Raw genomic sequence first — 14,699 nt, 5'->3', positions numbered from 1 at the left:
GGTATACTATATAGATTCTATATTGGTGTAGAAGATATTGTCATCATTTAAGAGAACTTTTATTATCTGCCGCATGTAGGTAGTTATTATTTATTATCTAATTTATGTTATAAAAATAATTTAATCTTCGTGAACTCCAAATTAATATAGGTTACATTAATTATGACATATTCATGATGTTTATTTGACGAAGTTACTATTTTTTTTTTGAGATACCTATCGTGAAATTTTGAGTAAAATTTAAGTATACCTAAAGTCGACTACTTTTTAGTTTATTAGATATTACTTATTACTAATAATAAAATAAAATCAAGCGGAACATAATGTTTTTAGTGTTTTTACTTTAATATATATAATAAGTATAGTTATACCATACTTTAGTTTGCAATTTTCAATAAGAAAATTCTTTTGCTTTAAAAATTATAAGCAAAATGCAATTTAATATTGGCTTATATTATAATATATAATGACAATTGCTTATAACTTAAATTTTGATGACAGCGGAACATTTATTTGAATAAATATATTTATTTACTTTCTCAAATTTAAAATGGTCAGATTATTAGTTATTACGGATGTATCAATAATGTAAGACATTATATAACCGTTAGGTAAGTATTAAACTTAAAATAAATATGAATTTTCAGATTTGTCGGACGAAAGTTGTTATTACCGGGAATGAAATCAGTTTTTCAGAGCGCCACTGTCGCAGTGTCGTGTCGAATGGAACAACAAAACGAAGTACGTTCTAATGTTTTGCAGATCGCAGAATCGATAAATTATAGTGCTACAATCACTCGAGTACCGATCGAACCAACGACGGACAAGCGTTCAACTGACACACGCACATACTAATCGCGTGGCTATCATAACATTACTAAAGCAGTACAACTGTACAAATACATACTAACAAGGGAGTGGTAAGTGGCAGGCGAGCCACACCATGGTGATATCCTACTCCCAAAGTGATTGCATGACTGACTAGTGAGTAGTGACTACTAACGGTTAACCGACTACGTCTGCGCGAGTAAAGTTGTGATAGTGATGATTGCATTACTATTTGATAATAGACTCGGCAAAACCACGCGAAACCGGTTGGTATTGTGCTGGGCGTGCGATAGTTGCCCTGCAGTACGACATTACGTCAAACGAGCGGTTCGTTCCATTAGCTATGGCAATAATAATTAGGTATAATATAAATAATATAATATATGATATAAATAATTAATCGTTATTAATTTTATTTTTGTTTTTGTGATAAACAAACAATTATGATTTTTTTGATTTTTACATTTAATAGTGATAAAAAATATATTCGCTTGGTATTTTTATTAAATTTTGCTAACTTTGAGATCTCTTACTGTTATTGTATTTTATATCATTTAAAAATAAATAGGCGGAAATTGCAAAAACTAATAAGTATGAATTTAATTTAAGTGATATGGTTTCATAATCAGTAATGATTGGTAAATTATGTATAGGTAGAGACGTACAGTAAATATGTAATAAATATTAAATCGGTAATAGGTATAAACATGAGCAGATTAGTGGCGTATTTAGGATTTTGTCAAGGGGGAAGGGGAATATACGTTGTACGTTGGCAAATATATTATTTCCTCAAGGGTAGTCCTCAGGTAAACTTACCATCAAAATCACAAATTCACAAATATTGTTTCTTAAAAATGTTTAGGGTTGATAATATTATTAGTAAATACACATTTATATAGGTATATATTTATGAAACTGTTCAAGCAATAATTTTTATAAGATAACTATGTTTAAATTTAATAACTCGTATTTTAATATTTTATTTCAATTGTTACCTGTATTCTATTATTTCTATTGTATTACTGGAATTATTTAGAACGTTAAGCGAACTCATAATATATTACAATATTAGTTATAACTTATAACTTATAACATAGTACATACTACTTAATACATACCCTTGCCCCATAATATCAATATGTTATGTATTAGGTATCACATAAAAGTATTAAATAGGTAGCTGAAAATTGAAATATTGTATGATGTTTATCAATTTATCATTTATTACAGATCCACTAGCTACCAAGCTACCAATTACCTTAAAATAGCAATAAAATAAAGAATGGTTATAGCGGGATGGCTATTAAAAATAATGGCGATTGACAATATTTTAATACACGAAATATTTTCAATTATAATTAGCAGTAAGCCATTTATAGACTACGGGTATCGATCATAATATTAACTAATGTTTATATTCATATCAATATTATAATATAAGTATAGTGTAAAATTGTCGATAATTTTATTCTATATTTCTATAATATTATCTTATATCACTATAAATATATAAAACATGATTAAACTTAAATCAATAAAATATAAAAGACCAAGAGGGGATCTGTCCTCCATGTAAATCGCCCCCTTCCCACCTAAAATACACCACTGACGCAAACACGTGCCTCTCCCTAGCGGTCTAGCATTCAAGATAAATAAAATGATTATTCTCTTTTTAATGTTTTATGTAGATATAAAAATAATATAATATCAAAATTATGTGTATTATATAAGGAGTTCATTAGATAATATTATTCATTATGTTTAATACTTGTATTTAAGAATTTATCGATTTATGAGACGTCCTCTAGCGACGTTGTTAATTAAAATTGTCTGCAGTTATTTTACCTAAAAAAATGTGATAATGTTACCGTATTTTTTTGGGGAGTGGGCAATATATATTATATAATCAACAATTTTTTTATTTAGAGTGTCTAAAAATATAATGGGTAGAAGGTAATGCATTCTAATCTTCAAAAATGTAAAAAAAAAATAAAAATGTATAACATTAAAGTACTCGATATCCAAATACAAATATTTTATTGAACCTAATATTAGTTTTTGTAAAAATTTAGAGAGTAAAAGTGTACTACAACGGTCAGAGAGTAGAGAAATATTAAGAAAATTTAAAATATTATTATATGTGCCGTAGACAGGTCTGTTTATGTTAAATTTAAAAGAGATAAAACGTAAATTATCAACTATCTTGAAGTACACGCCTAATCGAACGTGTCCGTCGGGAGCAAACTGAAAAGTCTGGTATACTTATATAACTTTGTCATGCTGTACGTCTAATTACAATAGTTTTACTTGGATTTTACAAACCTACATATGCACATTATGTTCAAAATCAAGAAATTTCATATCAGATACCATGATATGGAATTAGGGTATCTATACCGCGGTTGCCTATAAAATACAGTGAACTTTTAAGTTTCCATTTCACTAATATATTATTTGAATTTTCCGTTGGTCAGTTTAGGTAGGTTTCAGTGACCGTTCACTTTTATTGTACACGTACGGTTGTTCATACAAAAAAAAGTTGAAAAATACTCCAGTAAGCACGGTAAATGTTAATATTTTTAAATTTGTAATTGCTGCTATCACCCAAATTGGACCGTTCGGACGGAAATAGTTGAACTAGATCCAACTTCATGGTATCGTGGTTATACGTGTGGTAAAAACGTATAAACTCTCTGGTATACCAAACCCTTACCGTGTATATCAATCAATCACAGAAAAGTTTTTTTATGCACGTACACGTTCACTATGTAGTGGTAACCCGCCTTTACACGACTAAAGACAGCCGTGAATCGTGATCAGTTCTAGGAAAATGATCGTCCACTTGTAGGTTGTTTAACAGAATAACACTCGAACGATTTCTGAGGATATTACATGTGTGCCTGAAAGAGCTCAGCGCTCGTAAAATATAAGGTAAGACGCACATCAGGTGTATATTTTTCACATGTACCTATTATTGTAAGAATAGATGGTTATTTCATATATGTATATTATGTACCATACTACCATGTACCTACGCCTCTGCGGAATGATGTATAGGATTTATTGCATTTAAAATTTTACACATTACACAATATAATGAAATTCTATTATATAAGTTTATAGATCCAAGTAAAAGTCGTAAAACTTCGGTAGGATAATCGAGTTATATATATGCGCCTCCTGACGATTTTCAATAGAACATATTATAATATAATGTCGGTGCTCGGTGACTTCTTTTATGTCTTACATGTCGTGCAGTATTCATACTATTGAAAGTATGCTTGTTGTAAATTGTTGTAAAGATTATATAGGTACATTAAATATTTAAAAAATGGATCCTATACATAAGTACCGAGTATACACAACTTTAACACTGTAGATTTATAGCAGTATTATTAGGTATAGGGTATGGATTTGGCGGGGTGAAAGACAAAAGCGTCCGAGTAAACGGTCGACGCAACAACGAAGCATTTACGTCAAAATGTCATCTAAATAGTATGCCTATTGCCTATTAATATATTGTATAGACGCGGTTTCAATCGAAAGACTTAAAACGTTACAACCCTTCATCACCTATTATACGTTCTGCTATACCTGCATCGTTAACAAATACCTTATTATTTTAGTAGTAAACATATATGAGCCTTTCTAGCTGCAGTCGGCGGACGGTAATTTTATTCGACTTCGGATTTATGAGTTGTTTTGAACTATTCAAAATAATAAATTATGTTAATGTGACGCATTTAATTATTTAAAAAAATAATTTAGTTCATTTTCGCTCTTTAATAGCACATACATATTATGGCGTGCATATATAGAATGTAGAAAATATAAAAATATCTATATTATATGACGACCGGTATCGTATAGTATTTTATAAACAATAATGACATTTGTAATAATAAATGATTTTAAAATTGTAGTATACACGAAAAAGTAAATAATATTTCAATTTGAACTTTCATCAATAATTTTGTTTGTCATATACATTATAAGTTATGACCCATAAATGTACAAACAAACCAGATACAGGAGTAAGAATTTATAATAGAGTATATCGACTTGAATATCGACATTCTAACGAAATACACATTAATTTTGTTTATGCCATTAAATGATCATATATTTTTTTTATAACTATATAATTTTTAGAATTATCACTGCGATAAAAAAATATATTAAATGTGAATTCAGTCTAAAAATGGCCATTCAATTATTCCAAATACTTTTTAGTTGCCAAAAGCTTGAATGCCAAACACGTATAGTGATGACATTTATGTTTTAGAACGTCAATATTTAAAATTTATCAGTTTAATGTTATTTTTTTAAATATAATTATTATTTATACTTATACCTATATTTTTCAAACCAGAGTTAGAAAACAAATTTAACAGTTAGAATTTACGTTAAAATAATGTAGGTATATTGATCTATAAAATGTTCACTATTACTTTTTTTAAATGTAGTGTAGTACATCAATTATGTATATATTTATCATTTTTTAAAGAAAGCATTTTTCTTAAATTACACTCGTTATCATTAAAATAATTGATATGTAATATTGTCCATGTAGACGTAAATATATAATATATTATATTAAGTATTGATATAATATGCTTAAGAAGATAATTTGATATTTCTACATTAACTGTCAAGTATAATTGTATAAACGAAACAATTATTTTCATGATTATTATGCATTAGTAGACATGCGAATATTTTTAAATTATTTACGTTGAAAAATATATATTATTTTAGTTTATACTCTATAAATTATTATTAGATTAATTAAACTGTATTTGCACTAGGTAAAAATGTGCCAATACTACAATAATAAAAAAATTATTTTAATAACTGCTTGGGATTAATTATTTTATTAATTTAACAAATTTAAACAACACAAATATTTTAATTTCTTGGTGATTTTCATGGTTGAATAAAATTGTAATATTTCATTGATAGCAAATTTCGTATTTAACTGTTATTAAAATAAATATTTTGACGCTTTGAATGTTAATTTAATTTCACTAAGAATATATTATGGTCGAGTTATTTTAAAATATTTTCAACGTACCTACCTATTCGTAAACATTGCTGAATAAATAATTTAATAGACTTAATTTTATTTTAAATTCTATAAATAAGAATAAAATAGAAGATTTAGTTGTTTATCTAATACTTTAAGTTATTATTATTTGAATAAATAATATTCTAAATTTAAATACTATTTAAATTAGTACTATACTTAGAGAGTGTAATGATATAAATTTCTGTTTTTCAAATAAGAACCACCCTTATTTTACTATAAACTAAACAGTGGATAACTTTAAAAAAATGTTAATATAGGTATATAATTCAAATTTTGAACAATTAGGTTTTTCAGTTATTCAAATATTTATATTAAAAATAAAAGCCAAAAATAAAATGGTTTAACAAAAATAAATATAATAAATATTTTAGTGTTTATTATGCTTGGGTCATATAAATTAATAATGTTGATAGATTAATATTAATTACCTAATAAAATGTTCAAATCACCATAGCCTTCATTTATTCTAATCCCATTATCGTGGACATATTATCCTTATTCCTTAGTATACAAAATTAAATAACTCAAAACCACTCGTTCGAATTTTGATTTCGATTAGTACAAATTTTCAGAAAAATTATCCACTAAATAATCTACAGTAGAAAATGAGGTGTTTCATTTAAAAAACTGAACGAACAACAAGTTGACACTCTTTAAAATTAGAGAATAGTATTTAAAACCTCTCAAGAAATTGAAGATAAGTTTAAAGGTATATTTAAAAATTCTAAAAATTAGATTTTGAATTATTACAATATTGAAGAAAAAGGGGAGTGCGCATGTTTGGTGAATCACCTTGTATAATAAAATACAATTATACCTACTGATTTCGATTTGATGGATCACTGTAGATCAATAATTTCAGTCAGCCTATTTGTTATTATTCTTTAATGGTATTAGGCATTATCATCATTATTGGTAAGAATATGTTTAAAATACATTTTGTAGACTAATAGGTAATGATTGTATAGTTATTTATCTTATATGCATACATATATGCCAGCTATATGTTATATTTATTTAATATTAATCACGTCAATTCAGTAAAATTAACTTGTTTGATGGCTAACACAGAATAAGAGAATAATGTGATAGCTCACCATATGTATATATAGATTATAGTATTTTAGAAGTAAAAAAGTGGTGGCAAAGATTCTTAATAAATATGGATAATTATTATAATTATAATAGTAATAACAAAAAAAATAAAAACAATATTAATTAATGAGTCGACAATTTGTGATAAATGAACGGTTTAATAAGTAATGTGGGTCACGAAAAGGGGTTAAATTATATAATTATATATAATTTAGTGTACCCATAAATAGCCGTGTTTTGATGATGGGTTGTCGTGTTGTGGTAGTAACATTAACGGTTCGTCGCCACGGCGTCTATTGTGTAGGCACTATCCACTATAGCGTTCACAGATATAGGTTCCGGTGATAAGGTAGGAGGGTATAACTTATAAAACGATGAAATTCGATCAGTGGTGTTTTGTTCACCCTTCGTATCAAACATCATATATTATAGGATGATTAACCAAGCATGTTTACGTCCTTTTTATTCTTATAAATGTATTTACTTATCTATTTAAATTCTGATTTTTATTAACACTAATTTAGAATATTCCATATTTTCAAAAAACTAGATTTTTTATACTATTTAAAAATAATCATGTGCCAGTAATACAAACTTCTTTTTTCAAATGATATTCTCCTTTTTACTGTAAATTTTTATTTGATAATTTTTTTTTTTTTTTAATATTGACGTGTCAATTTAAATTTGAACAAGTAGGCAGTAAGAATAACTTTTAGGTTATTAGAAATGTCTAATTACATAAAGATATACGAACAATTATAAACCTTAATAATGTTTTTACATAAAATACAAACTATAAAGTATATTATTACTATTATATTTAGTCAATTTTAACAAATTATACATAATATATTATGGTTATTATGCATGTATATAAATATTTTACGCATACTCACAACTCCCTTAAAAATTAAAGAGAACACAGATAATGTTTTCACCTTTAAGTTTGGTAATAAGTAATTTTACTTTAATATTTAAATTAAACACACAAAATTGATCCTCCTGAACGAAAATGTACCATGTTATACGTTTGTGAGACGGAGAAAACGCATGCGGGTGTGGCGTAATGTTCTCTTAATGTTCAAAGATCCGCATTAAAAAAAAGAAAATTATCGGTATGATAAAAAGGGTGGGTGTCATTTGAAAGAAAAAAGTTTGTATCACCGCAGGATACCTACTCTTTAAATAGCATGCAAATTTCAAGTATTTGTAACCGTGCTACCAATGATGGCACACACATGTTGTGGATGACCTACAGTGGTGAGAGATAGTGATGGTAAACGATGCCTAATCTTCCTATCTGGCTATGTATATATAACTTCGACTGTGGCACGTTAAAGCGGCGCGGTGTAGAACGTGTGCACTGTGCAGTACAAAAACTTGAATTGGAACGGTGCAAGAAAGGTGAAGCAACTCGCCGCGGCCATTGAGGTAATGCACCAAGAAATGGTTTTAAACGTCTATACGTCACAATGTGCCCCTTCTATGACGTCATCAATCTCGTTCGGTGTTACGCGTATCGATTTCAAACGCACCGCCATAGCCGTCTAACGTTGGAAATGTAGGAAACGCATTCTTTTCGCATGTTTTTATGTATTATATATTATTATATGATAATATTTTATAATATAATAAATAATAATTAATGGTATTTACCGTTATGATGGACAATTCCCAGGAACGTTTAGGGTTTCACAGGAACAAAATAGTGTAGTGAACGAATCATAAGACTAAATACTGGTGTATCTCATTTAAATATTCTTAATATTTTAATTAAAAAAATTACTTAAGTCCACTGCCTAAAAATATAAAAACAAAAAATTAGGTTTCGATTGGGATGATATGTATTAATGTATTATGTATATAAATTATATTATATACCTGTATAAGTGAAATCGATGCTATATTGATGGAATTTATGTGTACTAATACAATGCTCTGATTTTTATTACATAAATATTAAAAAAAGAACCTAATAATAAATTACAATTGAATCCATTAAATGTTTTATAGCTGTTAATAACAAATACATTTAAATCGTGTATAATATTTATAAAATAAATCAGCCGTTTTTATTTCTTTAAATTTTTAAATAATTTTAAACACTCAAAATCTAACTATTAAATAAATAAATATGTCAAAAATAGGATACCACAGAAAGGTAACATAAATTATTAAATGATGCAACATGAATTTTTAATAACGAATGAAATTTTTTGGACATATAGTCATATAGAAATCTTAATGATTAAGATTTTTGGGACATTGGAATGTTTGTATACTCTAAATTAATGGTTTTGAACCTGGGGGTCGCGACACCATAAAAACTATAGAACTACAATTTAAATAAATCTTGGAATAAAAAAACATCACCCCTTTAAAAATTTAAATCACTGATTACTATAGGTGATTGCTACAAACAAGGCGTATGTCCAAATATAGAGTTATTTTCCATACATTTTAATTGATTTTAAGGTTGTTGTCTGGTAATATTTTTACGTATTTCTTTTTTCATTGTAACTTTCTTAATTATGAAATTAAGTTTATTATTATTACTTTTTTTGAAATAATGTACTATGGTCAGATTTCAAAAATAAATATAACTTATCGATATTAATAAAACATAAATCAATAATCAGTATATGTAATAAATAAAATAAAATAATTATTATATATAGTTAACATATAAGTTAATTTGTTATTTTTAATTTATAAAAATCATTTTTAAAGTAGTATAATAACTAAATAATGTGTTGAAATATATTTTTTTATATATCGTAAATAAGGAAAGAATAAATCAGATATATTTCATATTTTGCGTCCTGAGTTTTGAAAATCGATCTTTCTAAAATCTGAAATCTTCTAAAATGCGTAAATTAGTGCACGAGTACAAAAACAAAAACTGAAACATAGTGGTCACTGTAATGAAAGACTTTCATTGAAAGTGTTAAATTTTAATTCAATGATAAATCATTGAATATCTTTAGTGTGACCGTACCACATATAATAATGCTAAAAAGTTTCAAGGTTCAAACACACTAACTAAAATTTTGATTCAAGTAAAGTTGTTATTCTTTGATTAAGTACTTAATTTGATCAAATCTTGAACTTAATGCAAACATATAAAAAAAAAATAATTTTAATGGCTACGTATTAAATATTTTCTGTGCTTTTAAATTATTGCGAGAACAACTAATAAGAAAACTTGTTATAGAGTTATTAGCATTTTAACAAAAAAACTATATTTAAATCAACACAAATTTAAAAAACAAAAATTCCAAAGATAGCTTCAAAAAAGGCAAAATATTTTAAAAATATATCGTGTTTAAAATGTACTAGAATAAATATTTTTTGAAAATTGCAAGTCTGTGATTATTCTTTTCTCAATTATAAAAAAAGTTATCGTGATAATAAAAAACATATACATCCAGTATAAAGACGAATATTTCTTTACAAAAACTAATAGTGAATACGTAGTTAAATTTTAAAATAATAAAGTCCCATAATCTCGGAAATGGCCGAATTAATATAACCATAAAATAAATATTCTAAAAAAAAATTGTTTCTATTTTTAATTTTCGTTATTGATTAAATACTAAAGTTTGATTTGTAGAATCATTCTGTACATATTTTCTAAAATATGCGCTACGCAACTGCATTGTGTGGTATAAAGCTTAGTCATAGAGTAAAATACTATAATGCTATTAAATAATTTTTTTTTTTATTTATTGTGTTTGGTGAAAATAAATCAATCTGAAAATCGTAGATATAAAGGCCCCACATTGTAAACCATGTCATTGTAATAATGTAATTGTTCTCTACGCAAATCGTATAAAACATGGTTAAAAATGGTACGTGAAAGTAATTTTGATATCACAGCGGTCGTCGACACCGTCACGATGCTGTGCTAAAAACCAACGTCGTTACTTTTCTTTACACTACTCGTAAGATATTATAATATCAGTAATATACTAATATCACTATTATTGTCAATATTATATCATACCCAATAAAATCGCTTTATACACGAAGTACATATCCACTTCTTTTGAAAAATGTGGGTAATGCACTGGAACGTGTTACCCGAATAATAATAATGCAATTTACGCTATACATTACTTTTTTTATTTGTACTTTACTCAAATATGTACCTATAATTGAAATAAATGGTAATTGAAAAAAAACTTGTTTTACATTATAAATTTACTATAAGATATAACATAGGAAATAAAAAAATAATTATTTAAGATTTTTTTTTTTTTAATTTAAAAATATAGGTTTATGGGTTTATATAGTTAATTTAGCGGTAACTATTAAAAAAATTAAATGTTTTAACGAAAATATATAGTTTAAGTAATAAAGTAAATAGTTACTAGACAATTATAAAACACATAATGTATTTTCACGTAGTGATTATGTTATAGTTTTCTATGTACGGTATAATATTCAAAAAATTTAAACTCTTTTTGCGCTGTTTATTAACAATTGATATTATTTTTATAAAAGCTGAAAAGATTTATGAATGGGTAAAAATACTTTAAAATTGAATGTAAGATTCTTAATAAATTAATTTTCTACTTCTCAATTTAAAAACATTGACAATTTAAAGTTAAAATATCTTTTAAAAGTGTTTAAAGTTAGAATTTTAATTACAAATTATTTTGTAAAGAAAAATTTCTACCAAAATGTAAAATTAATTTTTTCTGACCGTTAGGATTTTTACGACCTGTATAATATTCATTTTTTTTTCATACGATTGTTGTATTTTGTTGTAATTCAAAAACAAATTATTGTCGAATGTCGATACTTGAAATTTTCAATAAATATTTATATTATAATTTGCTATTTACACATATGCTATATATAGTATAAATTTCAAAAAATGTTTGCTTGTTTAATCGTTTAAGCTACTTATAATAAGTAGGTATAAGAGATTTTCGATTTTTTTTATAAATGTTGATAAATAATTATTCGTTGAATCAAAATTTTTGAAAATTGAATACTATAGTCTATTTAAAATAAGAAACACAGACGGCGGCCGACTACTGCGCAGGGCATGCTTAACAACACAGCAAGCATATAGATAGGTTAGGAAAGACCGATGTTGTCTGACCGCCGCCCAACGTAAACTGGATGCCGATAACTGAGTTTTTTTATTTTGAATAGACTATCGGTCCCTCATAAATCATTCTTATATTCGTATAATATTGTTAAAAATACATAAGCATAACTTAATATTCTAATGCATATAGAAATTTAAATTTTTACAAAATTTTAAAAGTTTCTAATAAGTAGATCATACTGAAACTAAATTATCTAAAAATATACACACACAAATATTTTTTATTTATATTTGTATTTAAAATTTGAACGAAATTACGGAATTTAAATGATGAATAGCGATACTAATTATTTTGTTATCATGACAATATTATTTGTGGGTTTTGAAATTTTTATCCAAATTATGAACTTTACTAGGCGGAATAGAATTTTAAAAATATGTAGATTAATTTTAAGATACCATCTATTTATACTATAAACCGTTATTCACGCGGCTTTACAGTATTTACAGTAAAGTATTATTAACTTAAAAATTAATGAAAATATTAAGATATTCATTTACATTATTATAATAATTAATACTAGTAATTTGATAAATGTAATATTTTTGGAAAAAATTAAGTAAACCCACGCAATATTAAAAGTACAATAAATTACATTAATAATTATTTCAAAAATCATATCATGAAAATATAAATCTACTTAACGATATAAATTGATATTTTTGCCTATGAAGAAATATAAGAAATAACCACAGTTGTTAACAAAATCTTCATTATTTTTGGTTTTACTGAGAATTATTTTTTTGAGTTTCATATAGTTGATTGTTGCTTCCGTAGGTACTATTCAAAGATTTTTAAAGATAATTCGCTCTCGTCGAGAATCCGAATTTAATATCTGTCTTCAAATCGCATTTTTATTTATTTTATATATAATATATTGGCATCTGCGTTATATGTTTGGCACAGGTATGTTAAAATTATGAAATATAAAATAACACATTTTTGTATCCATCAGTTATAGAACCTTCGATTTGAATAATTCAAATATGAACAAGACAATATAATTATATTATATACGTATCTTGTGTACACTGAGGTCTGAGGCCTGATAACGAGTATATAGTATTTAACAATAATGCCTTTTACGGGTTGACAGTATTATAATATAAGTTAAATTATGACGGTAGGTCACACGTAAAATCTGGAATCCTGCATGTATAACGGCACAAGCTTATTAAGAGGATGACACATCCTCGCGTGTTGTCTCCGTCTTACAAAAAAATACATCATGGAAAATTTTCGTTCAGTAGAATCAATTTTATGTAGCTTAAATGACTATTAGAGTGAAATGATTTATTATTAAACTTAAAAGTAAGAACATTATCTATGTTCTCTTGTCGATTTTTTTTTATAATACTTTAACTTTTAAATAAATTATAAACGTTTTTAAATAATAATATTTTTCATATTTATATAACTCCCTTATAAATTTAAATAGAACATTGGTTATATGCAGTATCATTCACAGTTCTAAACATTTTTTTCAAGATTTTACTTTTAAAAATAAGGAGTCCACTGTCATCGGATTTTCGTATTGATCAAGTCTTTACTCCATGCTTAACAATTGGTCTCAACAAGGTAGTGTGTATTTATTTTCGTTATTTTTAAATTCCTTGTCAGAAATTGAGATACTAATAACTTTGCTAGTCCGAAGATGCATTTGTTTCTAATGCTGTGCATTTTCATTATTCGTTTCTACATTTTTTGCGTTTCATGGTTTTTTGTTAGAATTTTCGATAGGTACTTGAATTTATTTACTTTATCAAAATTATATTAACATATCTTAAGGAGGAGCTTAATATTTTGTTATTCGGTATTCCTCCTTAAGACCATATTTTTGTCTTTTCCTTAGTGACACGTAAAACTATTTTTGCTTATAACTCTTTTATCTGACTGAATAGTGAAAAAATAGTTCTTTTGGTAGATATACTATTAGTATTAGCCAGAAATCCTTTATAAATTCATGACTTATAACTTTTTGCAGTACAATATTAAACAATATAGGAAATAACAATACAATTTCAATATAAACTCCTCACTTAATCCAAACTAAAACAAATATAACATGTTACTAAATAAAAAAGGTTTAAATTAATTTCTTAAACTTTAATTAACCATAAACTAAAATCTTATCTTTTAATTTTTTAGCTTGGAATATTTTTTTTTACTGTGTTTGTGGTGTTAATATTTTAATTATAGTAATAATTAATAACCCCAATTATTAGGAAATGTACTAGCTTGGGAGGTTTTTACTTTTGACTTACAAAGTACCTACGAGATTCATTGTTCTATGAGAAAATATATTGTAATTAAAAATTGAAGGATATTTTTCTACAAAAAAAGTATTTATATTTAAACGAATAAAATAGCACATTGTAAAATGTGTTGTAAAATATCTTTCTGTAAATAAATGCTAAAAAAAAGATATTACATTAGCTACAGTAAATAAATGATTTTTTTAAAGATTATTATTATTAAAATCTGTAGAGTAATCACAGAGTACAATACAAAGGCTATATTTCAGGTCCAACCATGTTACTGTGATTGCATAAAATAATAATGCA

At 25.9% G+C, this 14,699-nt stretch overlaps 1 protein-coding gene across 11 annotated transcripts in view; it reads right to left on the bottom strand.

Moving 5' to 3' along the window:
- The window catches only part of LOC113549432 (glucose transporter type 1-like), an 80,525-nt gene that overhangs the window by 42,465 nt on the left and 23,361 nt on the right, over window positions 1–14,699 (bottom strand). The window contains exon 1 of one of the 11 annotated variants that reach the window (XM_026950720.1): window positions 674–879. The exons of 9 other annotated variants lie outside the window; for them this stretch is intronic. The gene's annotated coding sequence lies outside the window, so the exon portion shown is untranslated. Of the gene's footprint in view, window positions 1–673; window positions 880–14,699 lie in introns of those variants that run through there. One more of the 11 variants, XM_026950728.1, reaches the window with a different exon arrangement.

The sequence above is a fragment of the Rhopalosiphum maidis genome, chromosome 4 (assembly GCF_003676215.2).
Source record: "Rhopalosiphum maidis isolate BTI-1 chromosome 4, ASM367621v3, whole genome shotgun sequence".
NCBI lineage: Eukaryota > Metazoa > Arthropoda > Insecta > Hemiptera > Aphididae > Rhopalosiphum > Rhopalosiphum maidis.
Note: the sequence above shows the minus strand (reverse complement) of the source record. Positions and strands in the feature narration are given on the sequence as shown.